Raw genomic sequence first — 12,452 nt, forward strand, 5'->3', positions numbered from 1 at the left:
ATGCCGTGGGCGAGAGGCCACAACAGTGAGAGGCCCGCGTACTGCAAAAAAAGAAAAAAAAAAAACTTACTAGGAAATATACACAATAAAATATTGATCACAAAACAAGAAGCTACTGCAGTAAGTAATCCATATGGGAGATGATGAGTCTGAAATAAGGAGGGATGGCAGAAATGAAGAGGCAAAGACAGGGACTTCCCTGATGGTCCAGTGGTTGACTCCATGCTTCCACTGCAAGGGGTGTGGGTTCGATCCCTGGTCCGGGAAATAAGCTCACGCATGTTGCCGCATGGGCCAAAAAAAAAAAAAAAAGAGGCAAAGACAGATGAGATATATATAGGAGGTGGACCCAAAGGGCTGCAGTGATGGATTGGATGAGTAGAGAGGGAGTGATCAGAAACTAGCCAGCCACAGACAGTCTCTAGAGCAGCGTTTCTCAAGGCTTCCTCAGCACCATGGATATTTTTAGCCAGACAATTGTTAGGAGGAAGCGTGTAGCTGTCCCAGACATTTTAGGATGTTTGGCATCATCACAGGTCTTTACCCACTAGATTCCAGTACCACATCCTGCCTCTCCCGAGTTATGACAACCAAAAGTGTCTTAAGACATTGCCAAAGGTCAGAGTGGGATTGCAGAGGGGAGCAAAATCGTCACCAGTAACGTTTCTCAACACTTGGTCTGAAGACCAGCAGCTTTGGCATCACCAGGAACCTTGTGAGAAAGGCATTTTCTAGAGCCCCAAACCAGATCTACTAAGTCAGAAACTCCAAGGTGGAGCCCCACAAGCTTTGTTTGAATGAGACCTCCCAGGGAACTTTGGGAACCAGTGGTACCAGAGAGGAGGGAGGAGGATGAGGTTGAGGTTAGAGGCTATGGACTGGATCGGGTACTTCAGACCCAAAGAGGGTGTGTCCTAGACGGAGATTAGGTGACTCCTAGTCACCCTGGCTAAAACAGGTCAGATCACTTTTTCCTGAAGCTTGGGTGTAAGGGATGGAGAGAGAGTTAGAAGATCAAGCAGGGTCCAAAGATGGTGATTTACTTTTCGGACTTGGCTTAAATATGCACACAAGTATAGTCCAAAGAGCCAGTCAGGACAGGGCTTAAAAGCTGCAAAAGGGAGAAGTAGGTCTAAGAGAGAGTAGTTCAGAAGAAAGTGAAGTTCATGGGTAAACAATGCAAAACATCAAAGAACACAGTGGCAAGGACCATTATGTGGTTTAGACCACAGTCTCAGCGGAGAGGTATGGAAAAGTTCATTATTCAGGTTCAAAGTCAGCCTTGGCAGTGTGCCTGGATCCTGCAAGGGTCTCAGTGAAGACTCAGGCCTGGTCTACATTCATGCAAAATACCTACCTTTTCAGGCCAAGGACAAAGAACTGAGTCCTCAATTATTCAGACATACCAATTAAAAGGGTTTCCTTTGTTTAATGAGTTTCATTGCTCAAATTAAGAAGTTCTTTTCCCACCTTATCGATCCATTTATCTTGCATACAGATCCCGCTTCAGTGGCCTGAAACTTCAAATTCATAAATCACTGTAGAGTCCTGGACTCTTGGTGTGAGAGAGTACCTTAAGAGGTGAGCCGGCCTCTGCCCTCTCTTTGGGCAGGTAAGGCCTATTTATGCCCACCTTCACAGGTAATTCAAATGAGTGCCCAAGAGAGAAAGAGATTTGCTCAAGGAAACAGAGTCACCTTGTTAGTATGTTAAACATTAAATGATTGTTCTTGATAATGACGACTCCGTGGCGGGGTGTCTGAGCGTTATCAGGGCATAGACCATAACTGACAATTACAGGATGGTGAATACAAATCCTGAAACAAACAATGTTGTTGAGAAAACAACTAGTTAATGCTACACAACTGGAAAGACCCCATGGACCAAAGAGGTAAATTCTCAGGTTATTTGTTGCACTCGCAGCTCCCTTAAGGACCTCCTTCCAGTGAGTCATCATGCTGGTGCCCTCTGAGCCTCTTTTCCTCCTAACCTCGGCAGATAGGATAAGAAGTAGACACCTGATCTAAGCACAACCAGGTTACAGTCTCTGCAAAATCTCTGTTCAAACAGAGACTTCACTGATCAGCTGGACCAATCAGATTTCCTCTCTTTGGACTTTGAAATGCAGCTGAAAGCAGAAAGGTGGTGAGTTGGCAACGTGAGCACAGTAGAGACAGGCTTGGAGAGAGGAGAAAGAAACCTTGTCACACTGATGATGGAGCCCCAGAGTAAGGCTCAGCATGATCTAGGCACTGGTGTTGCTTTGGATTCAGAGCAAACCCTGAGCTCCTGACTCTGGAAGCCCAGTTGCCTCAGGATCCTGGTACTGTTGCTGTTCCTGGGCTAACATAAGAACAAACATGAGACTACGATTCCAACCAAACCAAACCGAAAAACAAAACAACAACAAAACAAGCAAACAAACAAACTTTCTTCCTTCCTTGAGGGATCTGGAATCTCTGTTGCTTACAACCAGATATGCCTGGCCTGGCATTCCATTCTAGAACCCCCATCCCTGGTGCAGCCCCAGCACATACATATCCTAAAATGAGGCCAGAGAATCCCAAGCAAAATCTCCATGTCCTAGTCCATAGAAAACCTTCTATCAAAGGAATATGTTCAGAGGGAAGGAAGGCCAGTTGATCCATGGTTGTCCTCTGTACTTGCAGTACAGACAATGCAGCTAAGGTTAGTGATAATAGTAATGTCTGTGGAGGAGAGGGTAAGAGGCAGTGTCTAGCCAGCAGGATTCTCAACAAAGTTTCCAGTAACATACTTACCCCTTTTCCTTCCATCAACCAATGCTGGGTGGGCAAGATCTGTTCTTTGCCCTCAAGAACTCACTGTCTAGTGGGAAAACAAATATGCAGGCAAGAAAATGCGATGCAATGTGATAGGTGCTCTTATTGTTGCAAATACAGGGGAAGTGAGAGGATACATTGAAGACAGGAGGGAGGAGAGGGCCATTCCCACAGAGAGAAGGTCATGTGTAAAGTCCTGGAGGCAGGAAGCGTGGCAAGTCTGGGGAATGGCAGCCAGTGCTCTCCGGGGGAGCTGGGGAATGTCAGAGATGGATCGGGCCAGGTCAGGTCACGATGAAACTCATCACAGATTCCCAAACTTTCTCACTTCCCTGCTCTCTCAGCATGTGAGTTACTTTTTCATGGTGCCCTGAGGCCAAAAGAAATATCTAACAATTCCAAGTATTAAGTAGCTGGGTTTAAGCAGTTGAATAGGCATTTATGTCCTAACAATTATTGCCGCTCAAAAAAATACACATAAAAGAAAAATGCATGTTTCCGTTCTATTCTTAAAAGATCATGATTAATTATGAACAGGATACATGTACCTGTTGGACACGGCACAGTTTCTCAAAACTGGAAATCAGGTTGGACTCTGCCACCTCATTTTCTGCTTCACCTTGAATTTGGGTGATATTTCCTTTTCATCATCGATACCACCCGAAATCCAGCTTGGCAAAGTCATAATGTTATCAAAAAGAACGAGTTGGGTGGAATGCTGAACTGTGAGCTTTCTCAGGCTGGCGTCCCTCAATGTCGAGGACTGCTGCCTTTCCCTCAAAAAATGTAAACTATCCCGGGTTCCCCTGAGAGTTCCCTATGTGCTCTGAGGCACCCCAGAGCCCAATACGGGAATCCTGGGACTATGATATGGTTCCTGGTTTCCAAAAGAGGTATAGCAATGAAACCACAAAACTGTAAACTTGGAGTTAATACTAGGATACTAAGCAATTGTTGATACGATTGGTGAAAGATAGAGGAACTCCTTGGACACAGGCAAAGTAAATGGGGAGAAGGAACACAGGAAGGTAGAGATGATAGCGAAGGAGATCCTGTGTGCCGGTGAGGTTATTATTAACCCTCTCTGAACGGGTTTGGTTTCTGTTACCCCATAATAACACTCAGTCTGGGTGGGAGGAGGAAGGATGTGGGCTCGAATCAGTCAGCCCCCTCCCAGGTCTGAACGTGGCAAGGGGTTCTTGGATGAGCCCTCACACTGCCCTTTGTTGCTTTGGTGGTGGTGTGCTGTGTGTGTGCAGGCACCTTTCTGTTTCAGGTAAACACAAAAGCACTGAAATAATTGCTGTGGACTCCAGGCCTTTTCCACTCCAATCCCCAGCTTTTCATCCATTGTGAGTGGAATTCCAGGATTTCCAAAGGACTGTAGCAGCAATGAATGTCAGAGGAGACAGAAGAAATGAAGAAAAAAAAAAAGAGAGAGAGAGAGAAAATGTCAGCAGGCAGCAAAGACAGAACTTACCTGGAATGGAAAGACCCCCTCAGTGAAGGAGACAGAGGAGAGAACGCCTGACCTTTATTCACGGGAGACGAGATACAATCAAAAGAGCGATGCCTTGAAAAGAAAGGGGCATGAGAGCCCTGGAGAGAGAGGGGCATTTTCCTGTCACTTGGACAGTGGTAGCATTATTGAGTCCCTGCCCACGTTGCCTCTGACAGGAATTGTCTCTCTGGGCCTCCTGAGGAATGGGTAGAGATGCCCCTGGTAAGAACAGGCAGAGGGCTGCATGGAATGATTAGAAAGTCACATCAACTCCCCAGCCCTAGACCAAAAAGAACCTCCCTACAGGCCTGCCACCAAGCCTGAAATGGGCTCCATTGTCACAGTGCTTTTGATTTGGGGCACTGGGTCTTCAGGGTTCTGTTAAAATAGAAAGGTGTTATTTAGGGAGGATAAAGCATTAAGCCAACAGTGTTTGTCCAAATTTTAGCTCAGATTGGCTAATGGTTAGCCAATATAATCTAATGAATTATCTAAAAATATATTCTTCTGTATCTAATGTCACCTATTCCTATAAGATGGATTATCCCAAAACTCAGTGGCTTAAGACCAAGTAAAAATTATCTCACAGTTTGTGTGGGTCAGACATTTGGGAATGGCTTAGCTGGCAGTTCTGGCTCAGGGTCTCTCATGAGAATGTGGGTAAGATTTGGGCTGGAGCTGAAGTCATATGAAGCCTTGCATGCTTCCAGGATGGCTCACTCATGTGGCTCTCGCCAGGAGGGCTCAGTTCCTTACCACACATACTTCTCTCGGGGCTGTATGAGTATCCTCACAACATGGCTGCTGGTTTCCCCTCAAGCGTGAGTGATCCAAGAGCGAGAGCAAGGAGGAAGCTACAATGCCTTTTATGACCCAGTCTCAGAAGTTATGCTCTCTCACTTCTGGCGTACCCCATTCCTTGGGATATAGTCACTAAGTCCAGGCCATACTCCAGGAGTGGGTAATTAAGCTCCATCTCTTGAATGCAAGAGTATCAAAGATTTGTAGGCATATTTAAAACTCACCACAGCTAATCACCTAGTGGCCATAAAGAGAAGGGGGATGATGCAGGTAAGGATATTTTTTAATAGCTTTCCTGTAGTATATTTGACATAACCATACCATCCACCAATTTAAGGTGTACAATGCAGTGGGTTTTAGTACAATCACAGTGCTGTGCAGCCATCACCACTAATTCCAGAACATTTGCATCACCTCAAAAAGAAACCCTGTGGGCTTCCCTGGTGGCGCAGTGGTTGAGAATCCGCCTGCCGATGCAGGGGACATGGGTTCGTGCCCCGGTCCGGGAAGATCCCACATGCCGCAGAGCGGCTGGGCCCGTGAGCCATGGCCGCTGAGCCTGTGCGTCCGGAGCTTGTGCTCCGCAACGGGAGAGGCCACAGCAGTGAGAGGCCCGCCTACCGCAAAAAAAATAAATAAATAAAAGAAACACTGTAATCATTAATGGTCACTCCTCATTCCTCCCACTGGCGCAGCCCTAGGCAACCACTAATCTACTTTGGGGATTAGGTTAGATTTTTAAATTTTTAGTCGTTTTAGTTTAATTTTTTATTTTTATACAATTCTTTTAAAATGTATTTATTTATTTTTGACTGCATTGGGTCTTCATTGCTGCGCGTGGGCTTTTCTCTAGTTGCAGAGAGCAGAGGTTACTCTTTGTTGCAGTGCGTGGGCTCGAGGCGCGCGAGCTTCAGCAGTTGCGGCTCACGGGCTCTAGAGTGCAGGCTCAGTAGTTGCGGCACGCAGGCTCAGCAGTTGCGGCACACAGGCTTAGTTGCTCCACAGCACATGGGATCTTCCCAGACCAGGGCTCGAACCCATGTCCTCTGCATCGGCAGGCAGATTCTTAACCACTGCACCACCAGGGAAGTCCTATTTTTTATACAATTTTTAAAGGTTACTTTCCAGTTACAGTTATTACAAAATATTGGCTATATTCCTCGCGTTGTACAGTCCTTGAGCTTATCTTACACCCAGTTGTTTGTATCTCCCACCCCCTCCACCCCTACATCGCCCGCACCCCCTTACTGGTAACCACTAGTTCTTCTCTATAGGGGACTGCTACTTTTGATAGATGGTTAGTGAAGAAGAAAAGCTCAGAATGGAGCTCTATCCTGTTCTCCCATCTTGGAAGGCTGGTCAGTGGAGGGCAGGCAGAGGCAGGAACCCTAATGAGATAGTGATAGAGATATTGCCAGGCCTACCTGTGTGCTACAGACAGCAGTCAGGGCTCACTCAGGACTTCTCACCAGCAGCAGCCCGAGCACAGACACTGCCTAGTAAACTTGATCTGCCTGGTGGTCTTCAGTGAGGACTGAGAAGCAGACCAGCAACCTGAGGATTGTGATGCCTTGTAGGGGGGAACAGGGGCCTGAATGGAGTGCTACAGGTTGAGAGATGCTGGATCTAGGATCAGATACAGCTGTGTTGGAATCCCAGCTCTGCTATTGACTAGCTTGTGTCTCTAGTCAGATTGCATAAATTTATTGAAATTGAGCCTTCCTTGGAGGATAGTACAGATCCTCCTTTTGATTCCTCCCTGCCTGCCAGTTCCTGAGACCTACTACAGAAGTACCAAACTTTCAGTTTAGTTGTAAGAATTCGAAATATCTGGAATATACTTAGCTTGCGTACCTTGCATATGTCTTCAATAGAGGATGGTTATTACTATTATAATTCACAAGGTTGCCTGGGAATCACTTGGATTTAGGCTGGGAGTCTCAGCATTTCGGGATAGAAATGCAGGTAAGTCGAATCTCCCTTGGATTACCTTTCTCCAGCATGGGACATACCAGGCCCTCTCTTGCCTTCCCTGGGGATGTTTCAAATCTTTCTTTCGAATGGAGGATGAATCTGAGAAGCTGTTTTGCTCTCACTGCACTTAGAAATACAGCAAGAGCTTAGAAATACCATGTAAGTTTATACATTTATATAAAAGTGGGTTGCTTCCTTTTTAAATGCACATCATCTCACAAACACATGTATACACAAATGCACTGCTCTGCAGTGTTAGCAGAAAAAAGTTCTACAGTTCAAACAACAAACCAACAAACAAGCAGCTTAGCCCAGCTGCAGAGGCAGTACGGAAGGAAGGCACGTAGCTGGACAGGCTCTCCTCCTGGGCTCCTTTCCAGACACGTGCACGGGCTAGGGTGGTGTCAACACTACCCTCTGCTTCCCTGCTTGGCGCCACCAACATCAGACACACCTCACGGCAGAGGGGCACCTGGGGGAGGACCTGCAGTCTGAAAAAAGAGAAAACAAGCTGCTCCTCTAGCATCCTTCCTCCCCGAGGCCAGCACTGCCCTGGCACTGCACGGGCACAGAGGGTTTACTCACGCCTCCACATCCTTCTTTCCTTGCATGTGGGCCATGGCTCTTTAGGGAGCCCCTGAACAGGCCACTTTTCCTGACTTCCCATCTCACTTGTGTACACCATCCATCCAGTCACCACCAGGTCTCCACGTTGTATTTCCTTCATAGCACTACACATCCAAATCTTTTGTTTGTTCACTCGCCCCACACCATGTGAACATAAGCTCCAGTGGTGCCAGGGAATTGGCCATCTTTCCACCCAGTTTCCCTGGGTGACGCACAGCAGACATTGGGCAAATATTGCTGAAAGAATGAGTAGAACCGTCCAGCATTCAGCATCTTATAAAGCCCTCTCTCATGTGTTATCTCATTTGATGCTTCCCCAAACCCGTGAGAAAACCATTTTTATTGCCTTTATTTTATAGATGAGGAAACAGAGGACTGTACGCCTTGCATGACTTGTCTAAAGCCACACAGCTGGTAAGAGAGGGAGCTAGAGTCTGAACGAGCTTCTTCAGATCCATTCTTTTTACCAAATCCTGCTCCTCTTCTGTGTGCCCCATGACGGTGTCCCTACTTCCAGAAAGATTCCTACCCCCCCGACCCCTGTTTAAGACTGATGAACTACTAACACCATGTTTTTTCCCTCAACAGGAATTTTCATCTTGCATGATCATGTCTCATAAGAAGGCCACCAAAGAGAAAAGTGTCCAGGTTGTCATAAGTTTAGAGGCATGATGCTTTCCATGCATTTTTAAAAACTGCCTTTAAGAATTCATTGGAATTGATATGGAGTTATCTCCAAAATATAAATGAAAAAAGCAAGATGCAGTACACTGTGTATGGAATGCTACTGTTTGGGTAAAAAGGGAAGGGAGGTCATTCAATCCAGCAAATGGTATTTACCCAAGTGAGCTGAAACCTTATGTCCACACAAGGACCTGCACACAGATGTTTACAGCAGCTTTATTCATAACTGCCAATACTTGGAAGCAACTGAGATGTACTTCAGTAGGTGAATGGATAAGTAAATTGTGGTACATCCAGACAATGGAATATTATGTAGTGAAAAGTTACATGCACCCCAATGTCCATAGCAGCACTAGTTATAATAGCCAAGACATGGAAGCAACCTAAATGTCTATCAACAGGTGAATGGATGAAGAAGATGTGGTATATTTCTATACAATGGAATATTACTCAGCCACAAAAAGGAATGGAATAATGCCATTTGCAGTAACATGGATGGACCCAGAGATTATTATACTAAGTGAAGTAAGTCAGACAGAGAAAGACAAATATCATATGATATTACTCATTTGTGAGTAATCTAAAAATATGATACAAATGAACTTATTTACAAAACAGAAATATATTCACAAACATAGAAACAAACATGGTTACCAAAGGGGATAGCGTGGGGAGGAGGGAGAGAGATAAATTAGGACTTTGGGATTACCATATACACACTACTATATATAAAACCAGTAAACAGCAAGGACCTACTGTATAGCAAAGGGAACTACACTCACTATCTTGTAATAACCTATAATCTATAATATAATATAATCTTGTAATAACCTATAATCTTATCTTGTAATAACCTATAATAACCTATAATCTTGTAATAATAGTACAAGATTGTAATATAATAGTACAATAGATAGATTGTACTAATAGTACAATAGATTGTAATAGTACAAGATTGTAATATATAAAAGTACAATCTTGTAATATAGTAATAACTCACTATCTTGTAATAACCTATAATCTTGTAATAACCTATAATGGAAACGAGTCTGAAAAAGAATATGTATGTATATATGTATAACTGAATCACCTTGCTGTACACTTGAAACTAACACCACATTGTAAATTAACTATGCTTCAATTTAAATAAAAATCATGGAGGAATCAAATGCATATTACTAAGTGAAAGAAGCCAATCTGAAAAGGCTACATACTATATGATGCCAACTATGTGACGTTCTGAAAAAGGTCAAACTATGGAATGATGAATAGGGTGAGCACAGAGGAGTTTTCGGTGAGTGAAACTGTTCTGTGTGATACTATAAAGATGGATACGTGACATTACGCATTTGTCAAAACCCATAGAATGTACAACACCAAGAGTGAACCCTAATGTAAACTATGGTCTTTAGGTGATGAATGATGTGTCAACGTAAGTTCATCAACTGACACAAATGTACCACTCTGGTGGAGGATGCTGATAATGGGGGAGGCAGTGCATGTGTGGGTGCAGGGGGTTATATGCGAGATCTCTGTACCTTTCAATTTTGCTGTGAACCTAAAACTGCTCTAAAACATAGTCTATTTTTTAAAAGTTCAAAAATTTAAAACTAAAATTGAAAAGGGAGGGGAGAGAATACTTATACGTGTTTGCTCATATATGTGTTAAATATTTCTGACAGGATATGAAAGAAATTAATTACATTAGTTGTTTCCAGTGAAGTTATTAGGTGCCTGGAGTCAGGGGTGTGTAGTCTTTTGTTCCTTTAAAATTTTACAGCATGTGACCGTGTAATATACTCAGAAATAAAATACCTCACTGATAGAAACCACGACCACACCCAGTGTCTGCTTTTGTTTAAGTCTAGTGACAGGTCAGTTCTGAATACCCAATTTGGGTTTCCCTTGACTTTCCACCAAAATAAAAAAAAAAAAAAAGGGCAGAGCAGCAGGATCCTGGCAGGGGACCAAGGGTAGCTCCCTTGTCAAACTCTCCCACGCAGACCCACCCAGACAAATGCGGTCCCGGCAGGAGGTATGGCTCCTGGCATGGTAAGTGGATGTACCTCTTGGAGACCCCCAGGCCACGTGCTCCGACTCCTTTTTCACCCTCCAGTCCCCAGAAGTAGAGATTGGGGCTAAGGCAGGCATTCTGGGGAGAAGTTGTTTCCCTAAGCATGCTTTCTAAGTCCTTTTTCAGTATTTTTTCCCACCAGGTAATTTGTTGATATGTTAGTTGTTAGAACTGTGATGAAAAAAATTTTCACAAGAGCACATGACATCAGACAAAGTAGGCCAGGGGAGCTGCTGCTCTTTTCTTTCACCTGTTCACTCTTCCATCAACTACCAAGCACACGGCCGTGACACCCCCAGCGCCTTCCTCCCCCCCTGCCTCTAAGGTGAGAGCCTGGCCATCCCTCTGCTTGGCTCCCACCGCCAGCTTTTCCCTCTTTGAAGGACAAAATGGTGAGAATTACACACAAAAAGTTAAGATCTCCTTTTTCCCTTCTGGTCTCTCCTGTTTTAGACGACTGGCAACACTTCCGTCCTGTCCTGGATTTTAAAACCCAGCAGCTTGCACAGGCCTTCAGAATCGATGGCAGATGATTTCCTATTTACTGCAAGTCCTCCTCCGTAGGAGGTAAGAGCGTGCCGTGGCCTCGCCTGCCACTCAAAGACGCCAAACATTCCCCAGAGATTCCTTAACCAGCCAGCTCCCTGTCTGCTCAAGCGTCAATTAAGTGCCGGCTCTCAGGCACCGGCACTTGAAGAAGGGGAACAATCAATCAATCCGAAAGTATGTACCATTGTCCGAGGAAGGCTTGATTCCAACTGGGGAGGCGTACATCACACTTTAAAAAAACCAAACCAAACCAAACCAAACATAATAACATAGTGAGTAGCAGCAGAAGCGTAAGTACACGACTAGTTACAGATAGGGAAGCAGATGGCCTCAGCCTCATGTAATAGATAAGGAAAACCTCCGCTGAGCGAGGTTCGACAGACAGCTCTGATAGGCCCGTGGCAGATGGAAGAAAGGCAGGCTTTATCTACCGTCTCATCGGTCCTCCCCACTCTTTCAAGGCTGGAGAAGCTCTCAGTCATTTAGCGTGTCAGAGCCACAGGCGTAAACAAAGACAAAGGCCCTCACCTTTCTGGCAACTTGAAATACGGAGAGAGGGTAAGAGACATTGAGTGAAGGAAATGAAATGCCACTTTGAGCTATTTCCCCTGCGCTTCCTATTCGGAAGCATTTCACCCAGGTGACTGTCTCTGACTGTGTGTATCCCACTGACGGAGCTTGGGAAATGTTGGTCTTGCACATCTCCTTCACCTTGATTCATGTGGTTGTCAGAATCACAGCCCCCAAACACGTCCTAGTCTTAATCCCAGGGGCCTGTGGATACGGTACGTACATGGCAAGAGGGAATGAAGGGAGCAGGTGGAATTAAGGCTCTTAACCAGCTGACCTGAAGAAAAGGAGATGGATTGCCTACATGGGCCAGTGTCACCACACGGTCCTTAAATATGGAAAAGGGAGGCAGAAGAGTCAGTGTCAGGGTGATGCAGTCTGAGAAGGACTCAAACAACCATTGGTGGCTTTGAAGGTGAAGGAAGGGGCCATGAGCCCAGGACTGTGGACAGCCTCTAAAAGGTGGAAAAGGCAAGGAGAAGGGTTCTCCTCTAGGCTCTCCAGAAAAGAACACAGCCTTGCTGGCATCTTGATATTAACCCAGTGAGATCCACTTTGGACGTCTGCTCTCCAGAACTGTAAAATGATCCATCTGGGTTGTTTTCGACCACCAAGTTTGTGGTAAGTTGTTACAGTTGCCAACAGGAAGTGAATGAAATTAGAAAATCAGATCCTGCTTGACTCAGGTTAGGGCGGGACCTGCCTCCAGGGCCATCCTGGAGGGGGTCAGCTACATCATCATCATTCACAAATGAAGATCAAAAGAAAGCAAATTCCACCCACTGGCTCTGAGCTGGGGCAGCAGGAAGGTTTGAGAAGGAGTCTCTGACCTTTGGCTTCCAATATCTTGGGGAGAAATGAAATAAAATAG

Source organism: Phocoena sinus, chromosome 7, assembly GCF_008692025.1.
Source record: "Phocoena sinus isolate mPhoSin1 chromosome 7, mPhoSin1.pri, whole genome shotgun sequence".
In the NCBI taxonomy this organism is placed as follows: domain Eukaryota; kingdom Metazoa; phylum Chordata; class Mammalia; order Artiodactyla; family Phocoenidae; genus Phocoena; species Phocoena sinus.